Source organism: Bos indicus, chromosome 2 (genome assembly GCF_029378745.1).
Source record: "Bos indicus isolate NIAB-ARS_2022 breed Sahiwal x Tharparkar chromosome 2, NIAB-ARS_B.indTharparkar_mat_pri_1.0, whole genome shotgun sequence".
NCBI classification, from domain to species: Eukaryota; Metazoa; Chordata; class Mammalia; order Artiodactyla; family Bovidae; genus Bos; species Bos indicus.
In genome coordinates this window covers 76,281,240-76,294,338 of record NC_091761.1, presented here as the reverse complement: position 1 = coordinate 76,294,338, position 13,099 = coordinate 76,281,240, and the positions used below count along the sequence as shown (strand labels likewise).

At 40.3% G+C, this 13,099-nt stretch overlaps 1 protein-coding gene across 1 annotated transcript in view; it reads right to left on the bottom strand.

Moving 5' to 3' along the window:
* CNTNAP5 (contactin associated protein family member 5) overlaps window positions 1-13,099 on the bottom strand; it is a 1,031,770-nt gene that overhangs the window by 568,221 nt on the left and 450,450 nt on the right. The gene's annotated exons all lie outside the window — the stretch shown is intronic.

The following is a 13,099-nucleotide window of genomic DNA, read 5'->3' as shown; positions in this document are numbered from 1 at the left end:
GCAAGAAAACACAGAAGAACTGTTCAAAAAGGTCCTAATGACCCAGATAACCATGATGGTGTGGTCACTCACCTAGAGTCGGACATCCTGGAATGTGAAGTTAGTGGGCATTAGGAAGCATTACTATGAACAAAGCTAGCTGAGATGAAAGAATTCCAGCTATTTAAAATCCTAAAAGATGATGGTGTTAAAGCACTCAATATGTCAGCAAATTTGGAAAACTCAGCAGTGTCTAGAGGACTGTAAAAGGTCAGTTTTCATTCCAATCCCAAAGCAGAGCAATGCCAAAAAATATTCAAAATACCATACAATTGTACTAATTTCACATGCTAATGAGGATATGCTCAAAGTCCTTCAAGCTAGGCTTTAGCAGTATGTGACTCGAGAACAAGGTGGGTTTAGAAAAGGCAGAAGAACTAGAGATCAAATTGCCAACATTTGATGAATCATAGAGAAAGCAAAGGAATTCCATAAAAACATCTGCTTCTGCTTCACTGGCTATGCTAAAGCCTTTGACTGTGTGGATCACAGCACACTGTGGAAAATTATAAAAGAGATGGGAGTACCAGATCACCTTACCTGTCTCCAGAGAAACCTGTATAAAGATAAATAAGCAATAGCTAGAACTGGACATGGAAAAACTGACTGCTTCAAAATTAAGAAAGGAGTACAGCAAGGCTATATATTGTCACCTTGCTTATTTAACTTCTATGCAGAGTACATCATACAAAATGCTTGGCTGGATGACTCACAAGCTGGAATCAAGGTTGCTAGGAGAAATATCAACAAACTCAGATATGCAGATGATACCACTCTATTGGCAGGAAGTGAGGAAGAACTAAATAGCTTCTTAATGACGTGAAAGAGGAGAGTGAAAAAGCTGGCTTGAAACTCACCATTCAAAAAACTAAGATCATGGCATCCAGTACCATCACTTCATGTCAAATAGAAGGGGGAAATATGGAAGCGGTGACAGATTTTCTGTTCTTGGGCTCCAAAATCACTGCAGATGGTGACTGCAATCATGAAATTAAACGATGCTTGGTGTAAGAAAAGCTATTACTAACCTAGACAGCATATTAAATAGCAGAAACAACACTTTGCCAGCAAAGGTCTGTATAGTGAAAGCTATGATTTTTTCCAGTAGCCAAGTATGATATGAGATTGGATCATAAAGAAGGCTGAGTGCTAAAGAACTAGTGCTTTCAAACTGTGGTGCTGGTGAAGACCCTTGAGAATCCCTTGGACAACAAGGAGATCAAACCAGTCAACCTAAATGAAATCAACCCTGAATATTCATTGGAAGGACTGTTACTGAGACTGAAGCTCCAGTACTTTCGCCACTTGATGCGAAGAGCCAACCTATTGGAAAAGGCCCTGGTGCTAGGAAAGATTGAAGGCAAAATGAGAAGAGGCTGGCAGAGGATGTGATGGTTAGATACCATCACCAACTCATTGGACATGAATGAGAGCAAACTTATCTGGGCTTCTCTGATGACTCAGCAGGTGAAGAATCTGCCTGCAATGTAGGTGACACAGGAGATGTGAGCTCTACCCCTGGCTCAGGAAGATCCCCTGGAGGAGGAAATGGCAACCCACTCCAGTATTCTTGCCTGAAAAATCCCATGAACAGAGGAGCTTCACAGGCTATGGTCCAAAGGGTTGCAAAGAGATGGACACAACTAAGCACACACACACACACACACACACACACACACACAGAGGGAGGTAGTGGAGGACAGAGAAGCTGGTCATGTTACAGTCAATGGGGTTGCAAAGAGTTGGTTAGGACTTAGTAACTGAACAGTATTGACCACAAATTATAACGGGGAAGACTTGTGTTTTGGTCTTTGTAGGGTGACCACATTACCCTACTCTTGAACATAGAGATTCTGGAAGTCGCAGGGAAGTGAGATCCCAGAGACCATGAGAAAGGAAGTGAAAGCAAAAGCAGACAGAGATATGAATCTGAGGTGGCCCCTGCCTGGTAGAGAATATGATTAATGTTTCTGAAAAATGCAGCATGTAGTGGCAATTAAAGGAATGTCCTCTATGGATCTATAGCCATATTAATACTAGTTGTCACTTACTGAGCACCGACACTTTGCTAGATATTCTGCTCCATGCTTGTTGCACCCGAACTCAAAAATGATATAGTCAGCCTTAAAGTAATTACCATTGTCACTTACAGATGAGAAACAGAGGCTCAAAGAAGTCAAGAGCGTTTGCTGGAATTTTCATCTTTTGAAGAGTAGACCATGCATTCAACTGTTCATATCTGAACACGCAAAAGGAATCTGTTGCTCTGAATGTCATTGTGACCATAGCAAAAAGATGGCCCTGGGACCTGGAAGCAAAGGGAAACTTGGGAATGTGGGACCCTTGTCCTGTCATTTATGAAGGGAATGAAGACAATTAAAAAGCAAAGATTTTAATGACATAAATACTTAGGAAAAATACAGACATGCTATTCCTTCTAGAGTGTTAAAAACAGAATACACCAGAAGGGGCTGAGGAGGCTTCAAAGACCTTCAGTTGAAGAACTGCAACCATGATATTCTCAATTATTCAATAAGAAAAAAGTGATGTAATAAAGAAACCCATGTATAAGGAAGATTCTAATAAGCTTATAATCTTAAGTGCCTATAAAATACATAGAAGAGAAAGGAGAACCCATTAAAAAAGGGTACTATAATTAAAAAATAAATTTAAAAAATCTTTAAAAATAAGTAAGGATGGTTAGGCTTTTGAGCCAAAATATTAAATATCCAGGGAGCATATAGCAGTTGTCAGGCACTGATCTGGGTCTCAGATAGCAGAGTTAGGTCATGATTCCAACCTTGTCTCTAAAGAGCTTAGTTATTAGTCAAGGAAACACCAGGCAATTTTAGTTTAATAAGATAAGACCCAGAATTGAAGCTCATAAAATGTGGCTACATGATAGAGTCTGGGAGTCAGAAAGCAGGTGACATTTGATCTAGGTGGTGAATGGCTACCAGGAGTCATTCTAGCAAAGGAGAATAAGAATATTTCAGAAAAAAAGTAGCAGCTTTGTCCAGCAAGCCTAGTATATCCACAGAAAACTCTAATTAAAAAAGATACATGCACTCCTACATTCACAGTGAAAGTGAAAGTCACTCAGTCATGTCTGACTCTTTGTGACCCCATGAACTAAACAGGCAATGGAATTCTCCAGGCCAGAATACTGGAATGGGTAGCCTCTCTCTTCTCCAGGGGATCTTCCCATCCCAGGGATCGAACCCAGGTCTCCTGCCTTGCAAGTGGATTCTTAATCAGCTGAGCCACCAGGGAAGCCCAAGAATACTGGAGTGGGTAGCCTATCCCCTCTCCAGCGGATCTTCCCGACCCAGCAATTGAACTGTGGTCTCCTGCACTGCAGGGGGACTCTTTACCAACTAAGCTATCGGGGAAGCCCGCTATGTTCATAGCAACACTATTTACAATAGCCAGAATATGAAGCAACCTAAACATTCATCCACAGATAAGTAGATAAAGAAGATGTGGTACATATATACAATGAAATATTACTCACCTATAAAAAAGAATGAAATAATACCATTTACAGCAACATTGATGAACCTAAAGATTATGATACTAAGTGAAGATGTCAAATAGAGAAAGTCGAATATCATAATATCACTTACATATGGAATTTAAAGATTATACAAATAAACTTATTTACATAACAAAAAATTTATATCATTTATTTTTAGATTCTATACATAAGTGATATCAAATAAACCTATTTACAAGACAGAAATGGGCTTCCCTCATGGCTCTGTGATAAAGAATCTGCCTGCCAATGCAGGAGATGCAGATTTGATCCCTGGGTTGGGAAGATCCCCTGGAAAAGGAAATGGCAACCCACTCCAGTACTCTTGTTTAGGAAATCCCATGGGCAGAGGCGCCTGATGGGCTATGTAGTCCATGGGGTTGCAAAAGAGTGAGAAATGACTTATCAACTAAACGTCAACACCAACAACAACAAAAAAATAGACTCAACAGACATAGAAAACAAACGTATGGTTACCAAAGGGGAAAGAGAGGATAAATTAAGGAATTTGGGGGTTAATATATACATGCTATTATATATAAAATAGATAAACAGCAAAGCCCTACTGTATAGCACAGGGAGCTTTACTAAATATCTTGGAATAACTTATAAAGAAAAAGAAGCTTAAAAAGAATATATGTGTGTGTATGTGTGTGTGTGTGTGTGTGTTTATAGCTGAATCACTTTGCTCTATACCTGAAGTAACACAACACTGCAGACCAACCATACTTCAATAAAATTTTTAAAAATAAATAAAAAATAAAAACATAGAATCAAGTGAGAAGCTCACAGTCTGTGCCGGGAACTATACATGTGTACTTAGTGGAAGCTGAGTAAAGGAAATGCAGCAAATCAGAGGGGAGTGCCATATGAAAGCACTTGAGAAGCATGGAGTTTCCTAAAGACTGTGAGTAGTGCTTGAAAGGAGCAAGTCAATACTCATTTCAGGAAGGTCTTGGTGAGGGAGATCATCAGAGAAGCTCCTGAAATAGCAAGTGAAGAAAGATGGGGGGCCATTTTGCAAGTGACAAGCAAGCTGGGCACAGGGCATCTAGTGATTGGGACCCAGAAAAGAAATCTTAAGGCGTGGGATGTTTGCCAGAAGAAGACAAACAAAACAAATGTAAAAAAAGAGAGGCTATATGTATGTGTACAACTGATTCATTTTGCTGTACACCTGAAATGAATATAACATTGTAAATCAACCATAGTCCAACACATTTAAAAAAAAAAAAATCCCATTTGAGGCAGACTCTGTCATGCTGACAGATGACTGAAAGACAGACTCCTCAGTTCCCAGTCTGATGTGATTCTCCAATTGGAGAACGTTTTCCAATTTGGAAAGCAGAGACTTTCTCAGGGAGGCATTGTAGGCTGAGACATTAGAAAAGAGGAAGGGCTCTCCCTTATTATTAACACCTTTCCTCCTGCAGGCCCGATGAAGTCTATTTTCTTTCTGAAAGAAGGTATAGACAACATGGGAAATGTAAGAGAAGAAAGAGGCAAACGTCTACACTGCACACTGCCTTTCTGTGACTCCAGGGCATGAAATAAAGGAATATCTAGCTTTCATCTGCTTCCCTATGCACCAGTCCTTCCTGCTGCCTGGGACTCCTTTCTGTCAAGGAAGTGACTACCAATGTTTGAGACTCAGCTGAGGCAAGAGGGTGTCTCCTAACTCTTTCTGATGCCAACAGTAACACTTGCTTCTCCTTCTGGCCTCCCTTGGCTCTGACTGCAGGCATGAAATTAAAAGATGCTTGCTCCTTGGAAGGAAAGCTATAACAAACCTAGACAGCATATTAAAAAGTGGAGACATCACTTTGCTGACAAAGGTTCATATAGTCAAAGCTATGGTTTTTCCAGTAGTCATGTATGGATGTGAGAGTTGGACCATAAAAAAGGGTGAGTGTTGAAAAATGGATGCTTTCAAATTGTGCTGGTGAAGACTCTTAAGAGTCCCTTGGACAGCAAGGAGATCATATCAGTCAATCCTAAAGGAAATCAACCCTGAATATTCATTGGATGGACTGATGCTGAAGCTGAAGCTCCAATACTTCAGCCACCTGATTCGAAGAGCTGACTCATAAGAAAAGACCCTGATGCTTGGAAAGATTGAGGGCAGGAAGAGAGGGGGCAACAGAGGATGAGATGGTTGGATAGCATATCAACTCAATGGACATGAGTTTGAGCAAACTCCGAGGGATAGTGAAGGACAGAGTAGCCTGGCATGCTGCAGTCCATGGGGTCACAGAGTTGGACACGACTTTACACACTTGTTTAATTTACACACTTGTTACTTCATCTTTTATAAGCGACAGGTTTTGATCAATCAATAAATACTAAGAGGACCCTGTGTTTTGAACACTGTCATGGGCATGGGGGCACCTGACAGACGCATCTACTATTTTTTGGAAGTTTAGAGGCAAATAGGAAGAGACAGGAAGAAGGCAATGACACCCCACTCCAGTACTCTTGCCTGGAGAATCCCATGGGCACAGGAGCCTGGTAGGCTGAAGCCCATGGTGTCATGAAGAGTCGGACACGACTGAGTGACTTCACTTTCACTTTTCACTTTCATGCATTGGAGAAGGAAATGGCAACCCACTCCAGTGTTCTTGCCTGGAGAATCCCAGGGACGGGGGGAGCCTGGTGGGCTGCCATCTATGGGGTCGCACAGAGTTGGACACGACTGAAGTGACTTAACAGCAGTAGCAGGAACAGACAGATGTTAAAAAAAAGTACACAAATAGTTTATGAAATACAATCATAAAGAATGCTCCAAAGGAAACATACAGGACTTAAGCCCAGTGGGGTTTTCACTGATGGTTCAGTGGTTAAGATTTTGTGCCTTCACTGTAGGGTCCACATTGGTCAGAGAACTAAGACCCCACATGACATGCAGTGTGGCCAAAAAAATTTTTTTAATTAAAAAAAAAATGAAGTCCAGAAAAGGTCTTATCTTCCTCAAAACCCAAGAGCTTTGTATGATTTGTGGTAGAGCTTAAGTGTTAAGTGAACATTGTCGATTGAATAAATAGATGATCGACTTAATGAATTCCAAAATGGTAAAACTTTATATTAAGAAATTATTAAACTGTAAGATTTCTACCAACCTTTAGCAACACACTCAAATGGAATTTTGAGAAAAAGATTTATGAAACAAACAAAAAAATCAATTCCATAGAAACTACAGTAGGCATATTCATAGCAAGAAATTTCGGAATAATAACATGGTGGCCCATGCTGAGATAATAAGACTGAACTGAGATATATATTTATTGGATACTGATTTGTGTCTAATGCATGCTGGGACTTAATAGGCAAAGTGCCTGCCCTCATGGGACTTATATTTGGTGCAGGGTCTTGAAAAGCAAATAACCAACAAGCCAGAATAAACAGACAAGATTCTGGTTTGTGCAAGGCACCAAGAAGAAAATAAAATCATGTTGTATAACCATGGGTTAATGTTTGGTGCAGAGAAATTAGTACAGGTGACTTTGAAGAGGTGATTAGAGAGGCTAAGTGGTGATATTAGAATCACATTGATTGAAGGAGATGACCATGTAAACCCTGTGAAAACTGTTCTGTGCCTAGGGAACAGAAAGTGAGAAGATCTTTAGGTAAGAAAAACCTGGTGTATTTCAGGAATAGGAAGAAAGCCTGCACGAATGGAAAGAAGGAAAAGGAAGTGAAAGGAGTAGGCATGGGACACTCAATGAGGAATTTTAAATGCCAGTCAAGTGCTTCAATTTTAAATGAAGCAGGCAGTACAATGATATACTTTTATTTCTTGTTGATAAAGATCACTTTGGCTACTGCATGAAAAACAGGTTTATGGAAATCCTGGCAGGAGCAGGAACTGCAGGTAGGAGTCTATCTGAATGCTCTGGGTGAGACTGGAGGAGGCTGTTACTCAAGGAAGTAGGATAAGTACATGAATTTAAGATATGTCTTGGTGGATGGAACCAGGGGGTGCTTCTATGAACTGTGTAGATGAGGATCAAGGAGTAGAGATTCTGAAAAAGGAGAAATTCAGGCTGCTTCCTAGGTTTCTGTTCTAGCAAATGACTGAATAATTCCATTTGTTAAGACAGGAGATGTGAAACAGCAAGTTGTTGAGAGAATGGTAATCAAGAATTCTGGTTTTGCTGTAATAAACTTGAGAGACGTACTAGAATTTCAGGAAGAGATGGCAAGTTTATTGCATATATAATTCCAGGGGTCAGTCTAGGAGATACATATGTGGAGGTGATCAACATCTAAATGGTATTTAAATTCATGGAGCCCTATAAATTTAGCTGGGCATTGGTGGAGAAAATTATAATTCGAAAAGATTCATGCACCCTAATGTCCATAGCAGCACTATTTATAATAACCAAGACATGGAGCAACCTAAATGTCCATTAACAGAGGAACAAACAAGGAAGATGTGGTAGATATATACAGTGAAATATTACCCAACCATAACAAGAATGAAATAATGCCATCTGCACCAACATGGGTGGCCTTAGATAAGTCAGAGAAAGACAAATATCATATGATATCAACTATATCTGGATTTTTTTAAAAAAGATGCAAATGAACTTAATTACAAAACAGAAATAGACCCACAGAAATAGAAAAAATAAAAAATAATGGATATCACAAGGGGAAAATGGAGGGAGGGATGAATAGGACTTTGGGATTAACAAATACATACTGCTATGTAGATGACACCACCCTTATGGCAGAAAGTGAAGAGGAACTAAAAAGCCTCTTGATGAAAGTGAAAGAGAAGAGTGAAAAAGTTGGCTTAAAGCTCAACATTCAGAGAACTAAGATCATGGCATCTGGTCCCATCACTTCATAGCGAATAGATGGGGAAACAGTGAAAACAGTGGCTGACTTTATTTTTCTGGGCTCCAAAATCACTGCAGATGGTGATTGCACCCCTGAAATTAAAAGACGCCTACTCCTTGGAAGGAAAGTTATGACCAACCTAGACAGTATATTAAAAAGCAGAGACATTACTTTGTCAACAAAGGTCCATCTAGTCAAGGCTATGGTTTTTCCAGTGGTCATGTATGGATGTGAGAGTTGGACTATCAGGAAAGCTAAGCACCAAAGAATTGATGCTTTTCAACTGTGGTGTTGGAGAAGACTCCTGAGAGCCCTTTGGACTGCAAGGAGATCCAACCAGTTAATCCTAAAGGAGATCAGTCCTGCATGTTCATTGGAAGGACTGATGTTGAAACTGAAACTCCAATACTTTGGTCACCTGATGAAGAATTGACTCATTGGAAAAGACCCTGATGCTGGGAAAGATTGAGGTAGGGAGGAGAAGGGGACGACAGAGGATGAGATGGTTGGATGTCATCACTGACTCAATGGACATGGGTTTGGGTAGACTCTGGGAGTTGGTGATAGACAGGGAGGCCTGGCGTGCTGCGGTTCATGGGGTTGCAAAGAGCTGGACACAACTGAGTGATTGAACTGACCTGAACGGAAAAATTCAGTTCTGTCCTAAAACTTCTCAACTGACTGAATCAGGCCCATAGATTATCAAGCATAGCTCCTCTAGTTAAGGGCAAATGATGTCAATGATAAACTCATCACAGAAACACCTGGACTGGTGTCTAGTTGAATCACTGTGGCCTGAAACCTACCAAGCTGACACATGAAACTGACCACCATGTGCCTCGAGATGTGCCAAAAACAGTTGCAGTGTAATCAGTAACTAAAGACAAGTTTTGGGGAGAAGCCATTTTGCCCAGAGCATGGGAGCGGAGAAGGATAGATAGATAAATAGAGCCATTGGGCTTTTGTAGTTGTTTTGTTTTATGACTTATGCAGCAAAGTTTTATGTTTATAAGAATGAACCAGTAAAAAAGGGATAAGATGATGTTGAAAGGGAATTTTTGATCCAGAGGACATGCTGAGATTTTGGTTTTATAGACTAAGAGTCAGATGTGTGTTCTTTTTTCCCAAAGGATAAAGCACCAAAGCCCCAGGACTAGTGATGGAAGATTACAGAGTGCCAGCTGGAGGATCATCCCAGACAAGGGCATTCTCCATCCAAAAGCTGCCTAAGGGGGTGCAACTTCCCACCACTCACACTGTGTACCTGAAGGTAATTTTTCTCCTTACAGCAGGGATCCCCAACCTCCCGCCCACAGACCTGTACCTCCTGTCAGATCAGTAGCAGCATTAGATTAGACACAAAGTACACAAAAGTGCTGTGTAAGGGAGGGAACTTAAAGCCGGTATTCTGTGACAACCTAGAGGGGTTGGAAGGAGGTTTAAGAGGGAGGGGGCATGTGTATGTCTGTGGCTGATTCATGTTAATGTTTGGCAGAAAGCACACAACACTGTGAAGTAATTATCCTTCAATTAAAAATACAATTTTAAAAAATTCGGGTCAATAATTGAAAAAAAAAAGCAATCTGCTTGAATCATCTTGAAACCATTCCCCCAGCTCTCTTTTGTGGACAAATTGTCTTCCACAAAACTGGTCCTTAGCGCTAAAAAGGCTGGAGATCACTGCCTTAGAGGATGTACTTACAAGATGCAGAGTTTTCCTGGAGAAGATTCCTTGGAAAGGAATCTTGGTAGAATGAGACTATCACAAAGTCAGGAGCTCTTTTCTTGGTCAAGATCTGGGCTTTAGCCAAGATGAGAACCTTAATGTGGACACGTTTGTTTGTTTGTTTGTTTTTGTTTGTTTGTTTGTTTTCAGTTTATTTGTTTTATTGGAGGCTAATTACAATATTGTAGTGGTTTTTGCCATACATTGACATGAATCAGCCATGGGTGTACATGTGTTCCCCATCCTGATCCCCCCTCCCACCGCCCTCCCCATCCTATCCCCTGGGTCATCCCAGTGCACCAGCCCTGAGCACCCTGTCTCATGCATCGAACCTGGACTGGCGATTTGTTTCACATACGATAATATACATGTTTCAATGCCATTCTCCCAGATCATCCCACCCTTGCCCTCTCCCACAGAGTCCAAAAGGCTGTTCTATACATCTGTGTCTCTTTTGCTGTCTCGCATACAGGGTTATCATTACCATCTTTCTAAATTCCATATATATGTGTTAGTATACTGTATTGATGTTTTTCTTTCTGACTCATTTCACTCTGTATAATAGGCTGCAGTTTCATCCACCTCATTAGAACTGATTCAAATGTATTCTTTTTAATGGCTGAGTAATATCCCATTGTGTATATGTACCACAGCTTTCTTATCCATTCATCTGCTGATGGGCATCTAGGTTGCTTCCATGTCCTGGCTATTATAAACAGTGCTGCGATGAACATTGGGGTACACATGCCTCTTTCAATTCTGGTTTCCTCAGTGTGTATGCCTAGCAGTGGGATTGCTGGGTCATAAGGCAGTTCTATTTCCAGTTTTTTAAGGAATCTCCATGTTGCTGTTTTCCATACTGGCTGTACTAGTTTGCATTCCCACCAACAGTGTAAGAGGGTTCCCTTTTCTCCACACCCTCTCCAGCATTTATTGCTTGTAGACTTTTGGATAGCATACATTCTGACCGGCATGAGATGGTACCTCATTGTGGTTTTGATTTGCATTTCTCTGATAATGAGTGATGTTGAGCATCTTTTCATGTGTTTGTTAGCCATCTGTATGTCTTTTTGGAGAAATGTCTGTTTAGTCCTTTGACCCATTTTTTGATTGGGTCGTTTATTTTTCTGGAATTGAGCTGCGGGAGTTGCTTGTATATTTTTGAGATTAATTCTTTGTCAGTCGCTTCATTTGCTATTATTTTCTCCCATTCTGAAGGCTGTCTTTCACTTTGCTTATAGTTTCCTTTGCTGGGGCACTTTTCTTAAGAGATGGTTGCTTTGCTGTCATCAGGTTATCAAAGGGGCAACCACCTGGAAAAGAGTGCACATGGTGCTCAAGGGTCTGTATGTTGTTCAGTCTGTTATTTAACTTGATGCTCTGAGCCTTTTTGTACAAACATTCAGAGCAATGAACATGGAAAATAGGGACAACTGACAAGCAGAGAAAAATAAATGTACGAGGGTGTGTAAAAGAGAAATTGAATTATTGCAGCAAGATAGATGGCTGAAGTACTAATATAAATACGCTTTTTATTTCAGCATGAATGCTTCATGTTTAACCTAAAATAAGCCTCCTAGTGTAATAGGGAAGAACAAATATGACTCCATATTAGATCTTTTGAAAATGGATTAGAGCATGTTTCTTTTACTTTAATCTTTGTATTCTATTGCTCAGAGTTAAGAATTTTGCTGATGGCCTGATATATATAGGACAGCCCATTCAGGGTTCTGACCTTTTAAGGGTATAACACTTTTCCATTCACATAGAGATACAAAGTTACAGAACAGAGAATAATATTTGTCTTGTTGGAAATTTACAGGAACATTGTTACTTGATCTATGTGGACAGCTATAAGAACAAAGGATTCTGAGACCAAGATATTTTCAATAATTAAATATGCCCCTCCCTTCATTTCAGTTCAGTTCAGTTCAGTCGCTCAGTCGTGTCCGACTCTTTGTGACCCCATGAATCACAGCACGCCAGGCCTGCCTGTCCATCACCAACTCCCGGAGCTTGCTCAAACTCATGTCCATCGAGTCGGTGATGCCATCCAGCCATCTCATCCTCTGTCTTCCCCTTCTCCTCCTGCCCCCAATCCCTCCCAGCATCAGGGTCTTTTCCAATGAGTCAACTCTTCACATGAGATGCCCCTCCCTTACCTTGCCTTTTAAAGAGTTTTGCCAAATTCTGGGAGTTCTGGGTTTTTGGACATGAGCAACCAGTTCTCTCACTTGTCCCTGCAATAATATTTCTCTCTTCCAAACTCTGGTGTTTCTGTTTATTTGGCCTCATTGTGTATTGGGTACACAAACTTGCATTTCGTAATACTAGTTGTGACAACTGTTATCAAGAGAAGAGGTTAAATGGGAATCTGGAGGCCCCAGAGATCCTAGGTTAGGAAACACCCATGTTCTCATGCTAGATTATACTTTTTGATAGAAAGGCTGGAGTGCAAGGCAGCTTCTCCTTGATTTAACAGTTTTTTTGGAGCATCTGTTTCAAGTACATTCTTTCTAAAAGTGCTTGTTCAAGATAAAGGCAATCTTTTCACAGTTCTAGAGTCATCTAGAGTTCTCCCTATGTTTGTGACCTTCTTTATTTGCAAAATGGAGCTCTACATTTAAATTCAGCCCAAACAATTCAGAAGAATGGAGTGTCTGCATAATTCCAAGAGAGAAACATCCCACATGTTACACTGAATTGAAATGTTTCTTCTCTTTCCCTTCTAGAACAAGGAAGGGAGAAGTTTTATAATACTTCACCCCACTCCTGGGAAATGACTAAAATTATTTTAGTACTGCAAAGATAAGTCATAGTTCAAACTCCAAGAGTTCTTCATTTTGAACTATTTTTGTTAAAACCAATCATCTCATCTCCAAACTACTTCATCCCTAAATAAACGTACTTCTACATCTGGGTTGAATTTCACATTTTCAAATATGTATATGTCATTA